At 41.6% G+C, this 20,279-nt stretch overlaps 1 protein-coding gene and 1 non-coding gene across 2 annotated transcripts in view; one reads left to right on the forward strand and one right to left on the reverse strand.

Moving 5' to 3' along the window:
• Positions 1–20,279, reverse strand: part of Cdkal1 (CDK5 regulatory subunit associated protein 1 like 1) — a 651,069-nt gene that overhangs the window by 510,292 nt on the left and 120,498 nt on the right. The gene's annotated exons all lie outside the window — the stretch shown is intronic.
• Positions 13,692–13,855, forward strand: LOC115069183. Its single transcript, XR_003848463.1, has one exon. It is a non-coding gene; the product is annotated as a U1 spliceosomal RNA (small nuclear RNA).

Genomic DNA, 20,279 nt, shown 5'->3' on the forward strand with positions numbered 1-20,279 from the left:
ATCCAAAAAAAACAAAAAAAAAAAAAAAAAAAAAATTTCAAGTTCAGGAGCTTGCAGAACACATCTAAGGAAAAGTGTCCCCCTCTGCCATGCAGTTTTGCTTCATCAGTACTAAGCATGTCACAGCACCCAAATACTTTTCTTGTCTAAGTGTGAAATACATTATCAAACGAAAACATTTTTCCATTTCCACTGTCAACTTCTATAAGGAAGGTAACACTGTGCTTTCTGAGAACTTTCACGATACCACAGAGAATTTCTGGAAAGCATCTCTCCAGGCCCTCGGATTTGCTTGATTTAATAATTTATTAAGCACTGTTTCAAGCAGGTAGTGAATTTGGGTTTAAAATGGTCTAGGGGCTGGAGGGATGGCTCAGCGGTTAAGAGCACTGACTGCTCTTGCAGAGGACCCAGGTTCAAATCCAAGCACACACATGGAGGCTACGAACCATCCTTAACTCCAGTTCCAGGAGAATCCAAAGCCCTCTTCTAACCTCCATGACATTGCACAACACAGGTGCACTCACATACATGCAGGCAATATACTCACACATTTTTTTAAAATTTTTTTAATAAAATGAAATAGCAGGTCAAACCAAAAGCATAATCTAACCCCATGCCTAGCCCAGTCACAGGATGTTAATGCCACCTTACATATGACCAGATGACCCAGTGGAGGCTTTAATGCAAATTCTCAGGATGTTCCTGTTCTAAACATTCCCCTTATGTTCTTTCTCTTTAGTAAGCTTTGTTCACATTAATAAAGGGCAGAATGTACCTAGCACAGATTTTTTTTTTAAGTTTCATCCTTCCAAATATGAACGCTGCTTGGAAAAGCACCTTAAGAAAGCTTAAAATAGGTGACCATGAAACGCTAAGTTTTAATAAATATAAAAATGTAATACACTGGTTCATATACTCTTGAAACACTGCCAAAGAAGAACGGTGGTACAGAACTATACAGAGCATTAACTGGAGAGACACAGAAAGCAAAAATGAAGCAGCCATTTCTTCTGAACATCAAGCATAGCAAACATTTGTTCAGACTGGCTGCTCTTGCAGAGGACCCAGGTTCAAATCCAGCACCCACTAGACAGCTACCAACCGTCCATAACTCCAGTTCCAGGGGCTCCAATGCCCTCTTCTGGCCTCCGCAGGCACTGGATGACACAGGCGCACTTACATACATGCAGGCATAACACTCATACACATAAAAATAATTTTTAAAAATATTCATAATGTTCATTTCTTTAAAAATTTCTTTCAAGAAAAAAAGTTCCTTATATATCTGGTTTTTATAGCTATATAAGGTGAAACTCTCCTTTATAACAGTAACAGAAAGTAGGCAAGTCACCTGTTTCTGTATCAAGCAAGTACAGCTCTTATACTCTGTGGGGAGGATGCTTTGACTTTAGCTATTCAGGTAAGGGAATGAGAGAGCTGATATGCATGCATGTAGCCATGTAAAATATGGAAATACATCTAAGTAGATATTATAAAAGAAAACAACTAAGGACCCATGCTTTTGATACAGTTCAATTACCATGATGTCTTTCCTAACTCTGGAACCAGCTGAGGAGGAAACACTTGACATGCCTGCAACTGTAAACCAATAAGACACTGTGTCCCAGCTTGGACAGCTAAGCCATGAGGTGCAGATAACTTGAAGTAAAGTTACTCTAAGACGCATAAATCTGAAAAGACAATCCAAACAGATACATTTGGGAGTGTATAGGGACATTCAATTCCAAGGCAACTAGAGCATGATCTCAGAACCCCAACATGGAATGTCATTAAAATTGGTAAAGCTAAAACATAATCCTGTATCTTATGCCTTAATGAAATAGCCATATGAAATCCAGAAAGAAATCAGCATCTGGGCTGGGGCTGTAACTCACTGTTTATATACTTAGCAGACCTTGGGTTGAATTTCAACCTTTGAAAAAAAAAATCAAATTCCTTCACTGTGCTTACATCAATCTTCCAGTAAGTGCTGTTCTGAGGCCGGAGAGATGGCTCAGTAGGTAAAAAGCACTTGTGGCACAAGCCATACGATCTGAGTGCAGACTCCTGGAACTTATATTAAGAAACTGAACACAATGTTGCGTATCTATCTCAGTGCTCCTCTGACAAGATAGGAAGCAGGGGAGGAGAAGTGACCAGCCGCTCACAAACTGCTCACCTGGAGCATGCGGGCGTAGCAGCAAAAAACAAGAGACCCTGCCGTGAAACAAGTGTGGACGGCAAGAACTGCCTCCTGAAGGGTGTCCTCTGACCTCAGCATGTAGGCCTATTCACGTACACGTACACGCACACACACATGCACACGCACATACAATGATAATAAATGTAAAAAAGAGAAAAAATACAGATAATCCAATGAGATAAAATACATCTGTTCAGAGTGCCTAATACGTGCCAAGCTCTTCTGCATAGTTTATGCCCATCATCCCATTCAGTCATCTAACAATCCTGGGAAGGGACACCAGCATCAGCCTGGTTTACAAATCAGGAAACTGAGGCACAGCATGGCCATTTCCCTGCCCAGTTCCACAGAACCAGGCAACGAACCTCCAGATGCTGATGGGTTGGGATATGCATGGTCTGGCTGTATAAAACTCAAGATGCCAGCAGACTGCAGAGTATGAAATGTGGTTCTAAAGGGGAAGATCCTCCCAACTGAGGACCCTGAGCTTCATGATCTCTCCACCCCTAGTGCTCCAGTGTCACTGGGATGCAACTATGTTCATCCTGCTTCTAGTAAGGCTGGAAAAGTAGGGTTAAGGTCATACTGTTGAGGGCCTCAAATATCAGCCTAAAGCTTTATTTGGAAAATGTCTACATAATTCAGTAAGATAAATGGTAATATCAAGGAGTCGCTTGTGTTAGTACTAACCCACTTCCTCAGTAAAATGTCTGCTCATCCCAAGACTCCAAGCAAGCATATAACCATAGCAGAAGCAATGCAATCTCTACTTCTGCTCCTGTTGATCAGGTGCCACTCGTGGTCCCTCCATAGAGAAACTCTGTGTTCCAGTCAGAGCCACTTCTCATTTATTCTTCCATGAAGAAGGCCCAATAAACATGCATTCTGTCATATAAAAAAATACATTGGTTCATACAAATACATCAACATCTACATTTGAATTTTATGATGAATCTCATTTTCATAAATCAAATAAAATTCTTAAGCATTACTACACTATCAAGGAGTATGTTCTTAGTGTTTAAACCACCCCTCCATTTTGTCTCATTTCTCCTTGGACAAAGACAAAAACCTTTGACTTCTATTACATCTTCAGAGAAGCCATAAACTGATGCTTAGGTCTAACTAAGGTAACTCAGATGGCATTCATCACAAAGCCATGCAAGGAAATGCAACTTTTTAAAATGGGAATATTGGGTGGGGGATAAACAGCAGCAATCACCACACCTGGAGCAGGCGACCTCTGGACTTACTGTCTACTTATAGCCCCAGTGAGCACAGCAGTTTCAGTGACAGAAATACTGCACAGTGTTCTGTATAAAAATGTCCTTGTCAACGTAAATGGGCAAAACAGCATCCACTCTGGGTGGTTAAATTGTCAGTTTTCTTTTTGTAATGCCAGCCAGTAGACTAACTCACACTAGCATCAATTCCAATTACCAACCGAAATAACCACGAGAGCACTCGCCATTTAGCAACAGGACTTAAACAAATCAAATTATGCCATAATGCATAACTAAGCCAGGTTTTCCTCATTATCACTGCCATCAATTATGCGGAGGAAACTAAAGCTCAGCAGAATCACACAGAAAGGGAGCCGGGCTGTGCCAATTAGCTTTGGAAAAGAACATACTGAGAATGTGCCTCTATTAGGTTCACTGTTATCTCCCTGGGGAAAGCTGTAATGCACAGTGTATGTGTATTCGAGAAAAATAACACACAGCCCTACAGCAACTAGGAAATTCTCACCTAATCAGCCAAGGCCAGCTGATTAATCACCACAGAGAAGGCATGAAACACTTGGGGTCAAGCATTACATATGCCTGGCCAGGACAGTAGCTCAGCGGCAGAATGCTGACCTAGCAGGCACAAGACCCAGTACCACCTACAATATGATACATATCTATGATTAAGATGAAAATATTTGGCTTAACTTAACTACATAATCTTATGACTTATCCATTTGGTTATTCAAAGTTTTTTCTGGTTGACAGAAGGTCTTGTATGTGGTGTTGGCAAACCTGGTACTCACTATATAGCCCTAGTGGGCCTTGAACTCAAAGCAAATCCCCCTGACTTAGCCTCCCAAGAGTGGGGACTATAGGCATGCACTATGACATCTGACTCAAATGCCATCTTTCTTAGGGTTCTTTTCTATGACATCGGTGGTTGAAATAAAAGTTCCATTTCTCTTGGGGAATGTTCTCTGAAGTCTACCAATAATGATCAGTTATGATATCCTTTAAGTAGCTATATATTCTACTAATTCACAGCGTATACACACATGGGGGGGGCAGAAGAACAGGCAGAACCAGCATTGCACTGGGCCAATGCTAACTCATTTTAGACTCAAAAACTATTAAGCCAAGGACTCCATATTATTTGCATTTTCATACATGAACAAACTAGACCATTACTGTCATATGAATGCTATTCTAAAATTCCTGATGCCGATACGCTGAGACCACAGTTGCGCATCTCAAACACAAAAGGAGGATTTCTTACGGACAGGTCTGTCAGCATTACCTCCTCTATGGGGCCGGCAGAACACAGTCACCCAATGATAAACCCACTGCACCTGAAACATCAGCAACTCCTCCACTGCTCAAGGAGGCCCAGCCTCGTGGAAACGTGGTCTTATTATAAAAACATGCAGTGCACAAAACAAGTCCATGGAAAGCCAAGTCCAAAGGCCCGGTGCACAGGTAGCTAAATTATAAGGAAAGGAAAAAAAAGAAGGAAACCAACTGAGTAAGAGAAATGCAAAACACTGATCAGGAAAAACGGGAGAAAATGGTATAGAAACCCCAAGAACTGATCATTAACCAATTAAAATAGCAGTCACCTGTGGCTGTGAAAATAAGCAGTGATTTCCATGGTAAAACAGCATTCTCCAAGTGGCTGGTAATGCTGTTTCTTGAATTGAGTAGTAGTTACAAGGATGTTGAACTTAAAAGATTTGCTAGCCTATACAAGCCTGTGACTTTAAAATGTTTTATTTCGCAATATGGACATTAAAAATAAACCAATATTTTAATTAAAACTAAACAACCAGAAATTTCCCAGAAAAAGGGGAAGAGGACCAGAACTGTGGTCACTGATGCCTTCCCCACCGCAGTGTGAGTCACAGAGCTCACATGTGGTTGCTGTTCCTGAAGCCCTCTGCACTGCCATGTGTGTCTCAGAGCCCATGAAAGTGTTTTGTTGTGTTTTTTAAAATATTTTATTTATTGCCGGGCATGGTGGCATACGCCTTTAGTCCCAGCACTCGGGAGGCAGAGGCAGGCAGATTCTCTGTGAGTTCGAGGCCAGTCTGGTCTACAGAGTGAGTTCCAGGTAGCTGGAGCTACAGGGAGACCCTGTCTCAAAAAGACCAAAAAAAAAACTGAGGCCCAATGGGCCACTGAGATGGTTCATGGGTAGAGACACCGTTATGCCTACGTGTAAGTGCACCCGTATCATGCAATGCTCATGGAGGACAGAAGAGGCTGTCGAATCCCCTAGAACTGGAGTTACAGACGGTTGTTAGCCATCATGTGGGTGCTGGGATTTGAACCTAGGTCTTCTGCAAGAGCAACCAATGTTCTTAACCACTGAGCCATCTCTCCAGCCCCTAAAAGTGGTTTTTAATCTGCTAAATGTAAACAGTATGTCTCAGTTAGCGAGAAGATCCCTGGTGACTGGTTTAGGGGGAAATAATACTGCATCTGGTCCTCTGACCACCTCAGAAATAACTAAGTTGACACTTTTCAGATCAGCTAACAGGAACTGTGATCAACAAGGCTTCAGACACCATTAAATAACTCGTTTGTTTTCTAAATTTTGGTGGTAATGAATGTACATTTGTGCTGCTGAGAGGAGAGGAAAAGGCAGACTTGGATCCAGTCTGCTCTCCTCTGAGTGCCTGGGCACCTTCACGACTGCTTTCATGAGAGTCACTAGACTTTGAGAGGCAGAGAGCACTGCAGCTTGAATATGGCCTGTCTCCCAAAGGCTCCTGTGTCCCTGGATAGCTCACACCTATAATCCCAGCACTCGGGAGCTGAAGATGGAGGATTGCTAAAACGGTGAGTCAGCATGGGTTACATAGAAAGTTTCAGGCTAGCCAGGAATAAAGACTCTATCCCTCAAAAGAAAGTGATCAAGGGCCAGCGTGGTGGCTAATGCCTTTAATCCTAGCACTCAGGAGGCAGAGGCAGGCGGATCTCTGTGAGTTCAAGGCCAGCCTGGTCTACATAGTGAGTTCCAGGACAGCTGGGGCTACAGGGAGACCCTGTCTCAAAAAAACCAAAAAAAAAAAAAAAAAAAAAAAAAAAAAGAAAGTGATCGTAACAATTTGTGACAAGGCATTTTATACTTTATAAAGAACATACCTGCTTTGCTCTAGCAAGGTTGCTCAGCAGATAAAGGTACCTGCCACCAACCCTGATGACCTGAGTTCAGTCCCTGCTTGATAGCAGCAAACAGCACATTCCAGCAAGCTGTCCTCTGATCCCCACGTGTCCTATGCTGTCCTCTGATCCCCACGTGTCCTATGCTGTCCTCTGATTCCCCACGTGTCCTATGCTGTCCTCTGATCCCCACATGTCCTATGCTGTCCTCTGATCCCCACGTGTCCTATGCTGTCCTCTGATCCCACGTGTCCTATGCTGTTCTCTGATCCCCACGTGTCCTATGCTGTCCTCTGATCCCCATGTGTGTTCTATGGCACACGAGTACCACTCATGCATACACATGCACACAAAAAATATATTTTAAAATTTTTACAGGGATACATATTTGCTGAATTTTATATTTCCATTGTAATTATTTTTAGCTAAGATTCTGTTTTTTAACAAAAGAAAATCAGGGGCTGGAGAGATGGCTCAGCATTTAAGAACACTGGCTGCTCCTGTAGAAGGCCCAAGTTCAATTCCCAACACCCGCATGGCCACTAACCCTCTGTAACTCCAGTTTCTGGGGGAAATCCAATGCCCTCTTCTGACCTCTGCAGGCACTAGATGACACAGATGTCCTTACATATAGGCAATACACTCATACATATTTAAAAAAGGAAAAGAAAATTAATACACATAAGTCAAAAAATCAATTATAAAAATGTGATCATTGTACCTTAGAAACTCTTATTTCGTCAAGTATTTATCTGTAAAACTGCTTTTTACAAAACCCATACTTTTTCTGGGTCACTTGAAAACAATTTATCATCCTTGCAAGCACTCTGTATGAATATACTTGCCAATGAATTATCCAAGAAATATGAAAAAGGGGGCTGGAGAGACGGCTCAGCGGTTAAGAACACTGGTTGTTCTTGCAGAAGACCCGGGTTTGAATCCCAACACCCACATGGCAGCTAACAACTGTCTGTAACTCCAGTACCAGGGGATCCGACAGACTCTTCTGACCTCTGCGGGCATTGCACAACACGGGTGCACTTACCTACATGCAGGCAATACACACATACACATAAAATAAAAATAATAAATAAAATTTTAAAAAAAGAAACATGAAAAAGAAAAAACATTAATCTCCAAATGCAATGTCTCTGTCTTGAACAGTAAGGATTCAGGGTAAGAAAATCCAGTTTTCTCTCTGGAAAACATGGTATCATCTGTAAAGACTTTAGGATACAGTAAAGAGAGACAAATGGGAACTCGCTTCTGGATGGCAAGGAGGAAAAAAGAGGAAAAAAAAAAAACTTCTAACCTAAATTCACCAATTAAATCAACCAAAACCCCAAACAAAGTAGACTAAAAAAAACACAAGTTAAGATAATTGCCGACTGCTTGGCCTTACATCAAAGTATACACTCCCCTTTTTTGGAGGCAAAGTCTTGCCATGTACCCCAAGCTGGTCTAGAACCCAGAATCCTCCTGTCTGAGCTGCCTGAGTGTTGGGTTAGACATGTGCATGGCCATACCCCGCCCACCTGTGCTTCCTGAAGTTGTTGAAGATAGCCCAGCTTTTGTTCTAAATCCACTTTCTCATGGTAGGCATTAAGTTAGGAATGAATGCTTTGTCTGCAAGAGGTTAGAGTCACGCACAGTCACAAGTGCAACAGTGCTTAAAACTTACATCAAAGACAAGTGCTTTACACTTCAAGCACACAACGGTTTTTTTTTAATATTTTATTTATTTATTTTTATTTTATGTGTATGCATGTATTGCCTGCATGTAGGTAAGAGCACCCGTATCGTGCAATGCCCATGGAAGACAGAAGAGGCTGTAGGATCCCCTGGAACTGGAGTTATGGGCAGTTGTTGGCTGCCATGTGGGTGCTGGGATTTGAACCTGGGTCTTCTGCAAGAACAACCAGTGTTCTTAACCACTGAGCCATCTCTCCAGCCCAGAACACAATGGTTTTTAAAATATCAATTTTATTTGGAATACAGAATATTCAAGTACAATGGGGCTGGAGAGATGGCTCAGCGGTTGAGAGCACTGGCTGCTCTCGCAGAGGACCAGGTTCAAATCCCAGCACAACAGCACCTAACAGCTGTCTGTAACTCCAGTTCCAGGGGATCCAACACCTTCTCTGATCTCCTCGGGCATTGCATGACACATGTGCACTTCTATACATGCAGACAATACACTCATACAAATAATAAAATTTTTTAAAAAATAATATTTAAATACAGAAGAGTAAAAAGTGATACATCCATAACCATTAAGAAAAAGAAAGCATTAAAATGCTCTAGGACTACTAAGACACTGAATGCAAATATTCTCTGAAATATAAATTAAAAGATACAACACTTTTAACATTACATAACTGTTCTTAAACAAGGGTCATATTGAACATTATTTGTTATAGCTCCAGCTATAATGGAGCTTAAGTCTGAGAACTGAATCCAATTATTTGTCTTAAAACTTTTCTTAAAACCAAGAGCCCAGAACGGCTGGATTCCATACTCCTTTAACAGTGGAAAGATGTGCTGCTGCATGGTTAATTCCTGCTTGATTTCTACCCACTCCTCAGGCAATAACTGAGGTTTTCTTTCTTCTGTAAAAAGCTTCTTTGACCACAACTCTGGCCTTCAGTTTCCCTCCTCTGCACCTGTGAATTCCCTCATTGCAGGCAGTATCTGTCCTGTTACCAAAATTTCTTGGTTCTCATGCTTATTTTACTAAATTCTAAGTACAATAATATTCCCACCAATGTCAATCAACTGTTCAGAGCAAGAGTGGTTAAGAAGGAGGGCGGGTGAGCCTTGACACCCCTGTTCTCCTTTCTAGTAGATGTCATCAAGATCTGAGGCTGGACCCAGCAGAGCTAAGGAGCAGGGTGCAATTTTGGAGAACGGCTTTCCTCTACTAAAAGGACAAGCACAGGAGCAGTAGGCCTGACTGACTGTCATCACCACTCATACGACACCTGGAACTGTTCCCGCTGCATCAACACTGCAGCCATGGAGCTTGCAAGAATCTAAGACGGAAGGGATCTCCAGATCCCTCATGTTGCAGATTTCAGCCTGTGGAATCAATCAGCCTAGATTCTGATCTCCAGACTTACGTGAGACCATAAAACCTTAAGGAGGCAAACAAGATGGTTCTGCAGGTAAAGACACTTGCCACTGAGCCAAAAGACCTAAGTTCAATCACCAGAACTGACATGGTAGAGAAGAGATGCCCCAAAATTGTCCTCTGTCTTCCACATACAGACTGTGGCACTCGTGTTCCCAGATACATACATACATACTATGTATGTATGCATATACGTAATACACAAATGTAAATTGTTAATATATAAAAATTAAAAATAAAAGTTTTACAAATCTAACTGGTATCTATGACCAAAGCTATTCAAGCAGAAATAGTCTCCTTTCATGAAAATCTACTACCATATGCAGTGAACCCGAATCATGCAACCCCTACATGGACCAGGTCAACCTTCCAGGGCACTAGCTGGCTCCCTCAGGGCTGCCTGTGGAGGACTCCGGCCCAGTTTCACACTCTAACCCCAGCTGTCTGTGGACTATGCTACAGGTGACCAGGGAAAGTGCATTCTGCCTGATGTTTACAAACTTGGTCTTTCCAGATGCCAGGTGTCATCAGAAGCTCAGATTTGACTAATGGGGAACCAGAGAGGCTACAGAAATGTAATGTGCTGACACCTACAAGTACTTCCTGTCTAATTAAATGATGTGTACTTCAAGCAGAAAGCCCCGTGCTGTCGTCACTGCATGCACAGGGGGCAGAACACACATCTAACTACACTTGATTCACTTTTTAAGACACCCTTCTTCCACTGCTCCGGGTCACATCCCATCTTACCCCACTTCAGAGCTACACCACTAGAGGAAAGAGGCGTGTAGCCCATTTCCTGGGAGAGGCATGGTCTCAACCAAGAAAAGCAAGACATGTTTTTAGAAAACCAAGGGAACTCTTTCACAGATAAAGGAGGGCTCCAAAGGGTGGGATGTTTTACTAGATGTCACAGGTCCTTCTGGCCAGGACCAGAAGAGGCATTTGGGTTAAATTCCTAACTTAGTGCTTTTCACACAATACCAAACTGCTTCCAAGCTGCCAATTAAATATTTACTAGGAAGACTTGGCCAAACAAACAAAAAAAAAATCCATCACTGTATGTTCAAGTAAAGCAAAAACCTCTTAGGAAGCTAGGCTGACAGACACACACTGCCCTCTATGTTGACTTATTTTTTAAGATAAGCCTCGCTGCCCTAGTTTTCTACTCTTCTGACAAAGAAGACCCTTTCTGTTTGATTAACTGAAACACACCCATTGCTATCAGTTACAACACACTGAAGAGGGAGTCACAGTTCCAACTGATCTTTGCTTATCTGCTCTTTTAACAAAAGTAATGTTGAATATCGTATTTATTAAATTTAAAGACAAAAACTTGCTGCATTTTTAATATAAATGTTATAATTTCCTTAATGAAGTAATTATCATATAATGCTGATTTCATCCAGCAGTCTCTTCATTATCAACCTAATTACTCTGGGAAATCCTAACTTGGGGCTCAGGAAATCAGCAGTCTTTACAAGTTAATCTACAAAGGTTAAATGGGATGGCATTTTTTTGAGTGTTATAGTCAATTTCAAATTTATTTCATTTAAGATGATTAGGGTACCAAAGGGGAAGGGTATAAAGATTATTTTATGTACGAAATACACAAAAATTCAATTAAAAAAATTTTAAGATGATTAGTCCCAGCCAATCACTGTAATTTCATCAGCTTTGCCAAAGAGTCAAAGGACAGAAGCCTGGAGTGAATCTGGACCAATAATAAATGGAGAGACACTTGCTCAGTCTTTATGAGAAGGTTAGTCTCTTGCCCAGTGAGGAGGGAAGAGGAAGGGGAGCAGAAAGGGCGGAAGGACATGGGACTGTTGTGTGCGGTGCCCACACTCTCAAACTTCTAGGGCTTCCACTTGCGCAACATACACCACTTACTGCTTCAGTGACTCTCAGTTGACGGTTCTGTTACTTGAAGAAAAAGTATCTTCATTTTTCTAGAAAAGAAAGAGACTATAATCCTCCAGTATTCCCAAAATACCACCCCCCCTTTTTTTTTGGTCTTTTTGAGACAGGGTCTCCCTGTAGCCCCAGCTGTCTTGGACTGACTATGGAGACCAGGCTGGCCTTGAACTCACAGAGATCCACCTGCCTCTGCCTCCCAAGTGCTAGGGTTAAAGGTGTGCGCCCAGCTTAAAATACCCCTTTTAAAGGACTAAGCAGTTAAGAGCACTGACTGCTCTTGCAGAGGACCTGGGTTCAATTCTGGTACTGTGTTACTGGGTTAGGGTTTCTCTCCCCTAGACCATCGCACCCCTCAGGCCTCAGGAAACATGGGGAAATTTTAGCTAAAACATTTTTGTGTTTTTAAATAAAGAAACTAAGCTGATGTAATTGTTATCAGAATTTGTCATTGATGACAGTTTCATACATATTTGATGATACTTAAGAATTATTATGGAAGCTGGGCGTGGTAGTATACGCCTTTAATCCTAGCACTCCAGAGGCAGGCGGATCTCTGAGTTCAAGGCCAGCCTGGTCTCCACAGTGAATCCAGGACAGCTGGGGCTACAGGGAGACCCTGTCTCAAAAAGACCAAATAAAAAGGACTCTCTTCTTCATTAGATGGTTTAAATACCAGCCAAAGCACATGCATTTTTCTGTACAGCAAAGGAACTCCAAGACCCTCCCTAAACAACACAAGACATATTCTGTCAGCAAAGTAAAAAGCATTTCTATTTTCTTTCTGAATAACTGTTAGCACCCAGCACACTCCTCCAGCTCTGGAGAAAGGACAGCAAAATAGAGTCTTTGTTCTTGGGGTTTAGACAGAGAGAAAATTAATGAATCTTTAAGAATCTTTATGAAGGGCCCAAGCAAGCTCTATCAAGATTGGGATCTGAACACTGTTCACTCAGGAGAGTTACAAACAAAAAGACTTGGCAAATTCTTTCACCCCAGCAGGAAAAAAGTCAGGGAGAAAAAAACAAAGAACAAGAAAAAAGCTGAAAGAACAAGAGATCAGGTCAAAAGCAGAGAAACGGCGCAGAAAGCAAATTCACAAAATCATCACAAACACAGGTACCCACAATCACCCTCAAGGGACGGGGGGAGCTGGAGAGAAGAGCACTAGCTTCTCTTGCAGAGGGTCCGGCTTCCATTCCCAGCACCCACATGGCTGCTGACAACCTTCTGTAACTCCAGCTCCTGGTGATCTGGTGGCCTCTTCTGACCTCCTCAGGCACTGCACGACATAGGTGCACTTACATACATACAGGCAATACACTCACACATAAAATTAGGAAAATAAATAAAAATTTTTGAAAAAATGGGGAGGTGGAAACAGCATCTGTTTCTAGTTTGTTCTATCTGAAGTAGATCTCTGAAACAGATGGGATGTTGTATCAATTGACAAGTCCTTCCCCCGCCACCACCACTATATAGCCCTAGCTGGCCTAGAACATGCTATGGTAGACCCACCTTCCCCTGCCTTCTGAGTGCTGGAATTTAAGGTGGTGCCACCACGCCCATTTCAATTAACAATGTCTTGGTCCTGAGATCTTCAAGAATCTAAAATGCCTATCTCAGACTCTAAGAAAACACCAACTTCCCAGCCCAGAATCAAGAACAGCTAGAAGCTGGAGAGATGGCTCAGTGGTCAAAAGCTCTTTATCTTCTTGCAGAGGACCTGGGTTCTGTTCCCAGCACCCACATGGCAGCTAACAACCGCCCAAACTCTAGTTCCAAGGAATCCAACGTCCCTTCTGACTTCCGAGAACATTGTGCGACACAGGTACCCTTGCATGTATGCAGGTAGTACACTCATACATGTAAAATAAGAGCAATAAATAATTTTGTCTTTTTTTTTTGAGACAGTGTCTCCTTGTAGCCCCAGCTGTCCTGGAACTCACTATGTAGACCAACTCACAAAGATCCACCTGCCTCTGCCTCCCAAGTGCTGGGATTAAAGGCGTGGGCCACCAGGCCCAGCATAATATTTTTTAAAAAGATACTTAACGGTCAAGGGAGTTACCATGATCATGAAGGTGGTCTTCCCAGGGCGAGGCTCATCCATTGCACTCCGGATGTGCTGACCCCTGCAATTTCCCCAAATGCAGGAAACTCGACTGCATAATTTGTGGTAGTGGGGGATTGCGTTCGCACTCTCCCCTAAACAAAAAAAAAAAAGAACAGCCAGACACTCTTCATGTCTCTAAGCTATAACTCACTTTCCAGAGCCCTCCACTAGGAATCCACATTCCACTCAACCCAGTCTGCCTCTTGAACTAGCAGAAAGGCTCTGTGGCATCGGCCTAGCAATGACAGAAATCCCTCCAGCATTTTCTAATATAAAAATTAGTACTTGTCCAGCAGGGCGGGGTGGCACACACCTGTAGTCCCAGCTTTTGGGAGGCAGAGGCAGGCGGATCTGTGTGAGTTCAAGGCCAGCCTGGTCTACATAGTGAGTTCTAGGACAGCTGGGGCTACAGGGAGACCCTGCTTCAAAAAGACCAAAAAAAAATAGTACTTGTAAACACAGAATAAGAAAAAACTTGGGGGGGAGGGTATAGAGATGATTCAGTGGTAAAAAGCACTGGCTGCTCTCGTAGAGGACCTGGGTTCAATTCCCAGGACCCAAATGGCAGCTAACAGCCATCTGTAACTCCAGTTCCAGATGATCTGACGCCCTCTCCTGGTCTCCACAGGCACTGCATTCACAATGATGCAGGCAAAACAATCTTACACATAAAATAAAAATAAAGAGTTAAAGGGCCAGGTATGGTGGCACACACCATTAGTACCAGCACTCAGAGACAGAGGCAGGCAGATCTCTGTATGTCAGAGACCAGTCTGGTCTACATAGTAAGTTCCAGGCCAGCTGGGTCTACAGGAAGACACTGTCTCAAAAAGACCTAATTAATTAATTAATTATAAATAAATAAATAAATGAATAAATAATAAATAAATAGTGAAGAAAAAGAAAAGGACTTTTAAGGTGATAAACCCAAATATTAAAACTTAATAAAAACAACTATTCAAATATTCCATCTTTCAATATTATAAAAACCTCTGACCAGGCAAGTAAATAGAATGACTCAGATTCTTCACTCACTAAGTGGTCACTGAATTATTCAAATGTTCCAAGTGAAAAGGTAAGTGACTGGTAGATAAACATTGAAAAAGCTTTGCCCTTCTTTAATATAGTTTAAATTATTTTAGGCAGAATAATAGGCAAGTGTAATATTATTTTTTAATTACTCTAATATTGTATAATTAAAATGGTTCCAGATCATAATATAAGTCAATAGGTAATAACTGTGGGATTGTCTCATACTGGGCCTTACTATAAAGAAAATACAGATTTTTAAGCCAAAGTTCTTCTAGAATGAATGTACATTTAAAAACATGTCTGGAAGCTGAAAAGATGGCTAAGAGGAGCTGATGGCTCCTGCAGAGGACCCGGGTTCAGTTCCCAGAAACTACATGGCAACTAATAACAGTCCATAACTCCAGTTTCAGGGAATTCAGTAGCCCCCTCTGGCCTCTGCAGGTATTGGACACGTGTGCATGTGTGCACACATACACACACGCACACACACACACACACACACACAGTGGACTTACATGCAGGAAAAACACTCATTAACAAAAAAGTAAATCAATCAAAAATAATTTTTAATTGGCAGAAAGCACTAAGATTTTAAAAGATAAACATTTATTCAATTTCCACATATATATTGAGTATCTGCTATAAAACAAATGCAGCTGTCAAGTGGGAACACGTGGCTCCATGGGAGAGCACTTGACTACCACATGCAAGGCCCTGGGTTCAACCCCTAAAGACACCACACTTCAGAGATGTTCAGTTTTCTTGAATATAAAACAGTGTACTGTGTGCACAGAACCTATGCACTTCCTCTACATTCTTTAACTCAACTAAAGACAACTTACAACACTGATGTAAATGCCATATTAATAGTAAGTATTTTGCACTGCAAATCATTACACTAAAAGTCTATAAATGGTGAGCAGAGGTACAGTTTTTCTTCCTTTTCTCTTCCAATCCTGGGGTCACTGACTCCACATACACAACCCACAGAAAAAAAGTGCCGACCTTCAGAATCGCCCTTGAGTACATGGAAAATATTTGGTTGTCCTTGATTCAAGAGCCTAGTGCAGTCAGCTTGTTAGGCACCCTCGTCTCCACTGCTCAGCCCAGTACTGCTCCTAGCAGGCCTCTGGCACGCTCCAAACGCAGTGAAGTGCAGGCCTCCCTCTCCAACCTCAGTGGGTAAGAAGACAGGTGTGGGATGCTGGCTGGTTACAATGATGCCAAATATTACCCAGATTTCTTTTCTATGTTGTAGATAAGAATAATCTCCCCTTAGATAAAATGTAAAGACTTGGACGTTGTATCAACATGATAAAAGCATTCTGTGATTGCTATATAACTTTAAAAGGGATTTGTTTTCTTATTTCAAACACCCAGTAGGCAAATATCCCATCATTCTGTGCTACCAGATTAATGGTTTGCAATAACCCAGGCAGACCTCAACAGCTATATGACCAAGAAAGCAACCAAACCATGGAGTCCATTCGCCAGACTGCCCACAGAACAATGGCCCAACAGGTGGCCACCCTCTACTCCAGACTCAATCCTACTGCATGCAACATTGTCTCCATCACTCTATGAGGTTGTTTTGTGTTATACAACCTCTCATATCCCATTTTCAAAATTAAGACAAAACCATTTTAATGGTAGGCAAACCACAATAGGAAAAATCAATGACACAAACAAGGCTGCTCAGGACTCAGTAAAAAGGGTCCCTCCCAAGTCCCAGAGGAAAGGGCCAAGCCCTCCTCACCCTCACCCCAATATTTGTTCAGTGAAGCGGTGTTTGGAATACATCCCAGGGCCTGGCTAAACACCAGGTGGTATACCAGCGTCATTTTTTTTTTTAAGTAACAGATGGCTCAAACTTTTCATCTTTATGACATGTAGCCCAGGACTTACACAAGTAAAACTGTCTCCCAAGTTCATTATACAAGTAGCACAATTGCACATGTGACTCACCACTTCGTATCATAAGGAGGGCAGCAGGTGGGACAGATGCTGGGCTCCTGGATTATTTATGACTTTGCATAACAGACAGAGAAAGTATACACATGGACCCGGAGTCAGGCGCAGCTCCACACTCAATGGCATTCCATTTCCTAGGTGGTAAAACTGGGGGCCAAACTAAGTGAGCACTTTGGTTTTAGTAAATAAGATAAAATGTTACAAATCTGAAACAAAGACAAAGAGAAACGTATGTCCACGGCCTTTACAGAGTTGTAGGGTATTTTCACTAGAAATGTTAGATGGAAAGTAGGTATAGGAAGGCCGGGCCAGGCTAATGAGCCTGGTCACACAGGAGCCCTCAAATGACTTGTCTTAACTACATTGTTAGAGTTGTTTTTACTAACAGCTGTCAATCCCTTACTGTGCTTAACCTATAAACTTTATCATAGGTCTCTTTATATTAGAAAAAGAAAACACCGTATACATGGGGTTCAACAACAGCAATGACTCCAGGCATTGAATGGGGGTGATGTAATGTATACCCTCAAACAAGGACTGCTATACATCATATTCATCAAAAAACGAGGGAAAGGCTGATAGAAGGGCGAAGTTGTTAACACTGAGTGGCTCATCCACAATGTGCCCACTAAACAACCATACACAAGGTCTACCCGACCCAAGGCAAGGCTGGCAAGGTCTCTGGACATCTCTGGGCTGAGCAGCAGAATCATTACAGGGAACGTGTGGGTTTTACATAACATGGGCCCGCCTGTATCAGCCTACTGTCTTCTGAAGTATAGGGCCGAGGGATGACTGGGTACAAGCCCCTATAATCCTTCAGCCTTCTTGCTGACAATCACAGGCACGGACATCCATAGAGGAGACAAGTCAGCCTATTTTGAGTTACCAATAGACAAAAATGTTTGGTGATGTCAGTAACTGTTTCCCCTGGGGACCTAACACCTGATTCCAAGACCCAGCTCCTCTGTAAACACAGAAAACTTGACCTAGAAACATAGGTAGAAACAAAGATGCAATCCCAAACAGACTCAAGACAGGCTGCACCCTAAAATATGTACCCTAAGGAAAAGGAAAGTGACAGGTATTCTCCTGACATCAGATCTACTCAGAACTACTACAAGACTCCCGGAAATGCACTTAGACAGCCACTACACGTGGGGTTTGCCTGACAACTGAATTATTATGTATATCATGCCTGAGTAAATCCAAGTTTTCAAAAGAACTTGTTTATGTGGGGAGTTTTCCTGGTAACTTCTCCAAATGTCTAAAACAATGTGCCTTATCTTTGTATGAGACTACAATAATCACTATTAATGCTAAATGCCAAAAATCTACAATTCCAAAAACAGTAGATATTTAACAGTGGTTGATGCTGTTCTTTATTAAGATATATATTTTGATATTTTGAAAAAAACCTTAAGTAATCACCTTTATATAAGAAAAAAACTCATTTATTAGTCTATATCCTTTATTCTAAGTGCTTAAGACAGAAATGTTTCAGAATGTTGGAGTTTTTTAGCTTTGGGAAGATTTAAATAACATCCATGATCCAAAATTATGAAACTCGTACACTCCAAAATATAAGACTTTTGAAAGTGTTCTCAGAATTTAAAATGTTCACAATTTCAGAGGCTGCTCGGCCTCTGTGTGCTCTAGAATTAAAAGCGTAAGAGCAAATCTGCTACTGTAGTAAACAAGACTAAAAGCCGTAAACAATTGCCACTTGAAATGAGAAAGGAGTCTGTTATTTTTCAGTATGTACTTCTGCTGAAGTCTATCACACAGCCTGAAGTTCATGAGCTCACATTTCAGGTCTGCCACCTAGCATGCCTTGTGATTCTAAACATCATCAGTATTTCCACAGTTTCAGGAACTTGATCATTTTGTACAATGCTTCTGGTAAAAATTACTACAGCTTGGAAGAAAACTGACTTTTAAATACAAGTATTAATTATCAGCCTCTTTCCTTCCTCCCCTTGATGCTAGCACAGGGAGAAGGGATTGTGGGCTATGCACATGGTAACTGAACGTGAATTCTTAGCTTCCTTCCACTCAGGCTTTCTGAACCATTTATTCCAAGCCTCACATTCCTTACTGGAATTAACCAGATGACCAGCCTATGGCAGGCACTGGCACTGCATAAATTCAATTTCCAGGGCCCCCAGGTGGAGGACAATGTCATCTAGAATTCCATTTTCAAAGACTAAAATCAACAAGAAATTTGGAGAAGCGATTTAATGTGAGCAGGGGAGCATTTGTTCCTGACTTCTGGTCTAGGGACCTGCTCCACAGACCTCTGTTTTCTGGTCTTGCACTGTTGCCCCCGCCCATGGAACATAGCTTGGTTTCATTCAAAGCCACTCATTAATCAGACACAATCAAACTCATCCCCTAACATCACCCTCTGGTGCCTCATCTCCTGCCAACTGGCCCTGGCTTACCAAGCGTGCTACCCTGTGCTTCCCACTGCTGTTTCCCTCTTAAATGTGCTCATTTGGGTCTCTGCTTAGATGACATCTTACTACAAGGTTTTGCTTTTTCTTTTCTTTTTTGAGACAAGGACCCGTTGAAGCCCCAGCTGGCCTGGAACACACAGAGATTCACCTGCCTCTACCTCCTGCGTGCTGGAATTAAAGGCAGGCACCACAGCCTTTCTTAACTCTGCTACAAAAATGATATCTATCTCTCCTAAGACCTTGCTTTCATGTTTTTTTCATAGTACTGGGTACATACCTGGCTTAAAATTTTTGATTTCCAATGACAATCTAAGCTATATGAAAAAGAATAAACTGATATGTTCACTACTATACATCTAGGAGCTAAAAAATATTTGGTAAGGCTCAATAAACAATTAAGTCTATGAATGTTTGTTTCTCCCTACCCAAGGAAACTCGTTAAGAACTTTGTTTTATTCAGTGCTGAGAGCCCAGTACCTGAAACAGTCCTTAATACTTAAGGCAATCAGCAACCATGCTGTGTGATTTCCACCACACAGACATGCTGGGTTTTACTGTTTTTTTGTCTGTTTTTGATGCTGAGGATTTAACCAGTGTTTCATAAATGCAGGGCATGCTTCCCCACTCTCTGGCCTGCTATTTTTAAATGTTCTCAAAACTGAAAACAACAATAAAGATATAATTTTACTAGTGCTTAATATGATCATTAACTAGAAGTTAACTATTTTCCTAAGCAGTAAAACTTTTAGCAGTTATGAAAGTTCAAATTAATATCATAATGAACCATATATGCACATTTTTGTATTAAAAATATTCACAAAAAAAGATATATGGGACTGGAGAAATGGCTCAGTGGTTAAAAGCACTGACTGCTCTTACAGAGAACTCAAGTTCGATTCCCAGCACCTATACGGTGGCTATGAACTGTCCTTAACTCCAGTTCCAGGGGAATTTGAAGCCCTCTTCTGACCTCCATGGCTTTGCATGACATGGGTACACTCATATGCAGGCAATACACTCATACACATAAAATAAAAAAAAAATAATATATATAAAA

The sequence above is a fragment of the Nannospalax galili genome, unplaced genomic scaffold, assembly GCF_000622305.1.
Source record: "Nannospalax galili isolate Female #2095 unplaced genomic scaffold, S.galili_v1.0 scaffold412, whole genome shotgun sequence".
Taxonomy (NCBI): domain Eukaryota; kingdom Metazoa; phylum Chordata; class Mammalia; order Rodentia; family Spalacidae; genus Nannospalax; species Nannospalax galili.